The 6849-nt window shown below is 42.6% G+C and overlaps 1 non-coding gene across 1 annotated transcript; it reads right to left on the reverse strand.

The window, feature by feature from the left end:
• Positions 1–754: 754 nt before the first annotated feature.
• Positions 755–861, reverse strand: LOC112718759 (small nucleolar RNA R71). Its single transcript, XR_003161085.1, has one exon. It is a non-coding gene; the product is annotated as a small nucleolar RNA R71 (small nucleolar RNA).
• Between the last annotated feature and the right edge of the window lie 5988 nt (positions 862–6849).

Genomic DNA, 6849 nt, shown 5'->3' on the forward strand with positions numbered 1-6849 from the left:
GTGAATAGTGTAAATAGTTGATTTTTTTGCTACTTGGCATTAATTGTAGATACTACTTTCCTCTTTAGTTAGTCTTAGTAGTTGTAGATTGCTAAGTTAGTTTTTGGTTATTTGCCTACTTCTGTTTTCCTTTTCATAATTGCATGCTTTCATTGCCTCCTCAATTGAATGACACAGTCACTTCCAGACCCGAGCTTGGCCACTTTTGATCCAGAAATTGAAAGAACTTTAACTCGTATAAGGCAACCTCAGCGCCGGCTAGCTTTTGTGAATAGTGAATCAGGCTCCCTTGAGGATCATTCCCATTTACTATCACCACCAATCCGTGACCATCATTCTCCAATCAACGAGGAGACTTTGTATTCATCTTTGTATTCATCATGGCGGACCCACCGCGAAGGATCACTTTGAAGGAAGTCGGAGCTCCCGATCTCGCCTTGCAACCACTTCTGATTTTGTATCCGGCCTTGGATCCGAATTTTAAGCTTAAGTCTGGCACAATCAACTTGCTCCCCAAGTATAATGGATTGCCTGGGGAAGATCCTCTGAAGTACCTTAAGTATTTGCAAGTTGCTTGTGCAACTGCGAGAAGACATGGAGCAGATGAAGCCGCGGTATTGGTCTTCACTTTCCCTTTCTCTTTAGAGGGAAAAGCAAAGGAATGGTTTTATACTCAGCCGGGGAAAATTGATCCAATTGGGACTTGTTGCAGAAAGAATTCTTGAAAAAGTTTTACCTTCCTCAGAAAACTGATAAGCTGCGAAGAGAGATCTCTTGCATTGTGCAACGAGATAGGGAGACTTTGTATGAATATTGGGAGAGATTTAAGAAGTTGCTGGAGGCTTACCCTCACCATCAGATTGATGAGTTGGTTCTGATCAGTTATTTCTGTCAAGGAATGCACCACCAAGACAAACTTCTCCTAGATGCCGCGAGCGGAGGGTCATTGACCAAGAACAAGACCGCTACAGAAGTTTGGGAAGTTATATCGGACCTAGCGGACTCAAATCAACACTCAAGGGCAAGGATCCCACAACCAAAAGCCTTGAGTGAGGTTTCTCCCTCCGGAAATGCAATTTTGACTAAGACCTTCGGTGAGATGACAATTTTGTTGAGGCAAATCACCCAAGGGCAACAAATCCCTCAAGCGTTGATAAATGCTCAACCCTAACCTTAGAGGATAGAAGGACCATCAAGGATATGTGGTGTTTATGGTTGCAATACTCATTACACCAATGAATGCCCTCAAATCCAAGAGGACACTGCATTGGCGGTTGCTAACCCTTACCCGCAAAGACCCAACTACAACTAAGGATCTTACCCACAAGGAGGTAATCAAAACCAAGAGTGGAGAGATAACTCAAACTAGAGGTGGAACCAAGCTGCCCAAGCTCAACCTAACCAAAAAGCTCAAGTCTACTACCATCAACACCCACAAGGTCAACCACAATACTAATAAGCCTACCAGCAACCCTCACAACCTCAACCTCAAGTGAAGTATCAACATCCAAATAGTAGATCTAATCCTTCTCAAGTTAACCAAGCCCCTCCTTCCAATCAATCCCACATGAATGACACAATTCACACCTTCATGCAAGAACAAAGAGTGTTCCATAAGAAACAAGATGCTTATTTGGATACAATAGCCAAAGCCCTTACCCGTTTAACCCTCCCTCCTCAAACTACAAAAGGCACCCAACAAGCTTCAACCTCAAGTAGTTTGCCTTCACAACCTCAACCCAATCCTAAAGGAAGCATAAATGCCATTACTCTTAGAAGTGGTACTAAGTTGGATAAGAGCGTGGCTATACCTTCAAAGTTGAGTGAGGAGACAAACAATGAGGAGGTAGAAGATGAAGTGGAGGTGATGAAGGGTGAAGATGAAAATGTTGATAAGAGTAAGGAAGAACCGCCGAAGGTCAAGGAGCCAAAGAGAAAGACCTTGCTTGAAGAGCCCTTGCCCATTCCATTCCCAACTTTGGCCAAGAAAGCAAAGAAGCAAGAAGATCTTGACCCCAATTTGGTGGAAGTTTTTGAAAAAGTTGAAGTTACCGTCCCTTTCTTTCAAGCCATTCAATAAGTGCCTAAATATGCCAAGTTCCTCAAGGATGTGTGCACTCACAAAGACAAGCTTAGCAACCTGAACAAAAAGCCGGTAGATGATTCTATCTCTTCTTTACTTCCCAAAAAATGCAATGATCCCGGATCATATTTGGTGACTTGTTTGATTGGTGGGATTAAGTTCATAGACTGTATGTGTGGTTTGGGGCGTGTGTGAGCATCATGCCACTCCCCATCTATGAAAGATTGAACTTATCTCCATTAAAGAGGTTCGGGGCAAAATTTGTGCTAGCTGACAAAAGTATTGTGTTAGTTGCGGGGATTGCAGAGAATGTCATAGTCAATATTCAAGGATTGCTCTTTCTAGTTGATTTTCATATTTTGGAGACCCCTCCCATTGACTCAACCAAGCCATCATCAATACTCCTTGGAAGACCATTCTTGAAGACGGCCTATTTCAGGCTAGATGCACACTCGGGAGTCTATTCTTTTGAGTCGGATGGCAAGTTAGTCAAGTTCACTTTGGAGGAATCCAACAAGCCGATCCTTGAAGCTTATTCTATTTTTGGGTGTGATATAGTTGAAGAAAAGTGATTGAAGATGACAAGGAGCAGGGAAAAGATGATAGCGCCAAGAAGTCAAATTCAAAGGATCATACTCAACCAAAACAAGCCAAGGAGTTGGAGATTTTCCTCCTTGGGGAAGATTTTAAATGACCAATGAAGCCATGCAAGTCCAACTTAGGACTTTAAACCAAAGTGCTTGGTGGGAGACACCCCACCATCGTGACATTTTTTCTAACTCTATCTCTTGTTTATAGTTTTTTGGAACTATTTGTTTCCTTGTGATATAATGCTTAGCTTAGATTTAGTTGGATAATTTTGAGTTATATAGGTTAGAATTACTTGTGGACTATGATTTAGTGCTTGTTTGAATGATTTGGGGTTGTTATGTTGTTATGATAAGGTTGGGAACCTTAGTTTTGAAGAGAAAAGAAAATTCTGAAATAGGGCATCTGTGCGTGCGCACCAAGCTGTGCGTGCACACAGAACTGTGTTTTTCGCCATCTGTGCGGACGCACAAGCCTGTGCATCCGCACACGCCCTGGCATGCTCTCTGGTCGCAGTGCCATCGCAGCCTGTGCATGCGCGCTGAGATTGTGCATGTTCAAAGCTTTCCAGTTTTTGACCCTGAGATTGAAATATCTATTTCACGTATAAGGAAAGCTCAGCGTCGGCTAGTGCTTTCTGAGGACGAACCTGAAACGTCATCTAAGGAAGAAACAAGCTCCCTCTCTACTGATCCAGTTGATTTACGTGCAGGTGACATGGCAGCACCTAGGAGAGTCGCTATCCAAGAGGAAGGAGCCCCTGATTTTACACTACAACCATTCCAGGCACACCACCCAGCAGTGGCTGTGGATTTCGAAATAAAGTCTTGGCTACTCAACTTGATGCCCAAGTTTCATGGCTTACCTGCTTAAGAGCCTATCAAGCAACTTAGGGATTTTCAGACTGCTTGTTCTACTGTTAAGCGTGATGGCACTGATTAAACTTCCATTCTGTTAAAAGCCTTCCCATTCTCTCTTGAGGGAAAGGCAAGAGAGTGGTACTACACTCAACCCGGAACAACTGTTTCCAATTGGAATACGCTTAGAAGAGAATTTTTGGAGAAATTTTTCCCAGCTGATGTTGCCGATAAACTAAGGAAAGACATGTCCATGATTGTTCAGGATGAATCTGAAACTCTCTATGAATACTTGGAATGCTTCAATAATCTTCTAGAAGCATGTCCCCACCATATGATTGACAAGATAGTGTTGCTCGGCTACTTTACACAGGGCATGAAATCTCAAGATAGGACCACATTGGAAGGTGCTAGCAATGGGTCTATGAAAAAGTACAAGACTACGGAAGAAGCATGGCAATTGATCAGGGACTTAGCTGAATCTACCGAGAATCACAGGCAGAAATAAAGTCATTCAAGAGCTGTTGCAGAGGTATCCACTAACAAAGAGATTGCTGCTATAGCTCAGAGCTTATGTGAAATGACTAACTTATTGAAGCAGATGCAGCTAAGTCAACAACAGGCTCAGCAAGCAGTTGGTTCCAATAAGAGTATACAAAATCTGTGTAGATTATAGCATTCTCCACCACAGCACAGCCAACAGTTGGTTCCAATAAGAGTATGCGAAATCTGTGTAGATTACAGTCATTATACTGATGAGTGTCCGCAATTCCAACCGGAAGACCACACTGTAGCAGCCACTCATAACTTCTATGACCACCCCAATCAATGGTACAATCAAGGTGGCAGCTATAACCATGGATAGCAGGATAACTCCAACCAAGGCTGGAGAGATAATTCTAACCAGGGTTGGAGGGATAATCATAACAGAGGAAGCAGAGATAACAATGGAAATCAAAGGTGGAATAACAATAACAACTTTAGGCAGCAGAATCAGAATCAGGCCTACAGAACACCTCATCTAAGACAGCCTCAAGCATCTCAGCAGACCTCTCAGATCACTTATCCCTCTTCATCTCCTAATGATGAGTTACTACAATCTATTGATCGGAGACAACAGGCCATGGAAAACAACCTTACTTATACTCTGAATGCTTTGAATTCTACTATGCAAGCCCTTGTCTCACAAATTGGATCACTGAACAACTCCAACAACCAGTCCTCAAGCTCTGGTGGACTCCCCTCTCAACCATTACCCAATCCAAAGGGTGGCATTAATGCCATCACCCTAAGGTCCGGAACCACATTACAAAAGAGGAATCAGGAAGAGCCAAACCCACCTGAACACGCCTCAGCTGAAGAGGTAGTGGAAATAGAAGATGTTGAGGAAGAAAAGGGTATACAGGACATGGCTGAGGAAAAAGACGCTAAAGCACCAACAGGCGCAGACATTGTAGAGAATGCCATTCTTATTCCATTTCCACAACTTGCAAGGAAGCCCAGGAAGCAGTTGGTACCTGATCCCAAAATGGTAGAAATATTCAAAAAGGTTGAGTTAACTGTTCCCCTTTTTGATGTTATTCAACAGGTACCTAAATACGCAACGTTTCTAAAGGATTTATGCACACATAAAGACAAAATTAATGAATTAGAAACTATTCCTTTAGGTAGTTCTATATCTACTTTAATGGGAAATATACCTGAAAAATGTAGTGACCCAGGCCCATGCATGGTTAACTGTACCATTGGAGGTGTGATATTTTCTGACTGCATGTGTGATTTAGGAGCATGTGTTAGTATAATGCCTTTGTCTGTATATGATGTTTTGAGGCTCCCTCCCTTAAAAAGGTCGGCAGCTCGTTTTGTGCTAGCAGATAAAAGTATTATTATAGTGGCTGGAGTTGCTGAAGATGTATTAGTGGGTATTAAAGATCTCACTTCCCCATTGATTTTTACATCCTGGAGATGCCCCAAAATGACTCAGAGAAGCCATCATCAATCCTACTCGGAAGACCTTTCTTGAAGACCTCGAAGTTCAAATTAGATGCTTTTGCAGGAACATACTCTTTTGAAATAGACGGCCGAGTAGTAAGCTTCAATCTGAATGGAGTTATGAATCACCCTCCAGAAGATCATTCTATCCTCCAGTGTAACATCATAGATGAAACCGTAGCTGAAGTTCACCAGGAGGAGTTTGAAGAGAAGTACATAGGACAAGGTCCGAGTGTGGGGAATTCTGAGGACAATGAAAGTACTCTACCACTGCCACCAGCTCCAGACAATCCAGAGCCTGACCATGAATAGAAGTTAGAACTGAAACCCCTCCCTCTACACGTTAAATATGCTTACCTCGAGGACAAGCAGAAGTTTCCAGTTATCATTGCACGGGACCTCACTTCTCAACAGGAAGAGCAGTTACTTAGTGTGCTTAGGAGGCACAAGAAAGCAATTAGGTGGAGTTTGGCAGACATAGTAGGCATCGACCCTCAAGTTTGTGAGCACAGAATATTTTTAGAAGAAGGAGCAAGACCCGTTCGTCAACCCCAAAGAAGACTGAACCCCACTATCTTAGAAGTTGTCAAGAAGGAAGTGACCAGACTACTAGAGGCAGATATTATCTACCCCATCTCAGACAGTGAATGGGTGAGCCCAGTACAAGTGGTGCCCAAGAAGTCTGGAGTCACTACAGTGAAGAATGAGCATGGAGAGCTCATAGCAACCAGAGTACAGAACGCCTGGAAGGTCTGCATTGATTACAGGCGTCTCAACCAAGCCACTCGTAAGGATCACTACCCTCTTCCATTCATTGATCAAATGCTGGATCGCCTGTCAGGTAAATCACATTATTGCTTTTTAGATGGTTACACAGGCTATTTCTAGATTCATATAGCCCCTGAAGATCAGGAAAAGACTACTTTTACATGACCTTTTGGGACTTATGCCTATAAGAGAATGCCCTTTGGCTTGTGTAATGCACCAGCTACTTTCCAAAGGTGCATGATGAGTCTTTTCTCTGACCTTCTTGAGCACTGTATGGAGGGTTTTATGGATGATTTTAGCGTTTATGGTGATTCTTTTAGCCTTTGCTTGGATAGTTTATCTAGAGTACTAGATAGATGTGTCAGTACAAACCTTGTATTGAATTTTGAAAAATGTCATTTTATGGTAAGACAAGGAATTGTACTAGGACATGTTGTGTCTAATACTGGCATTTCTATAGATCCGGCAAAGGTGGATGTTATTTCTAGTTTGCCTTACCCCTCTTCTGTGAGGGAAGTCCATTCGTTCCTTGGCCATGCAGGTTTTTACCAAAGATTCATT

Source organism: Arachis hypogaea, chromosome 10 (assembly GCF_003086295.3).
Source record: "Arachis hypogaea cultivar Tifrunner chromosome 10, arahy.Tifrunner.gnm2.J5K5, whole genome shotgun sequence".
Classification (NCBI taxonomy): domain Eukaryota; kingdom Viridiplantae; phylum Streptophyta; class Magnoliopsida; order Fabales; family Fabaceae; genus Arachis; species Arachis hypogaea.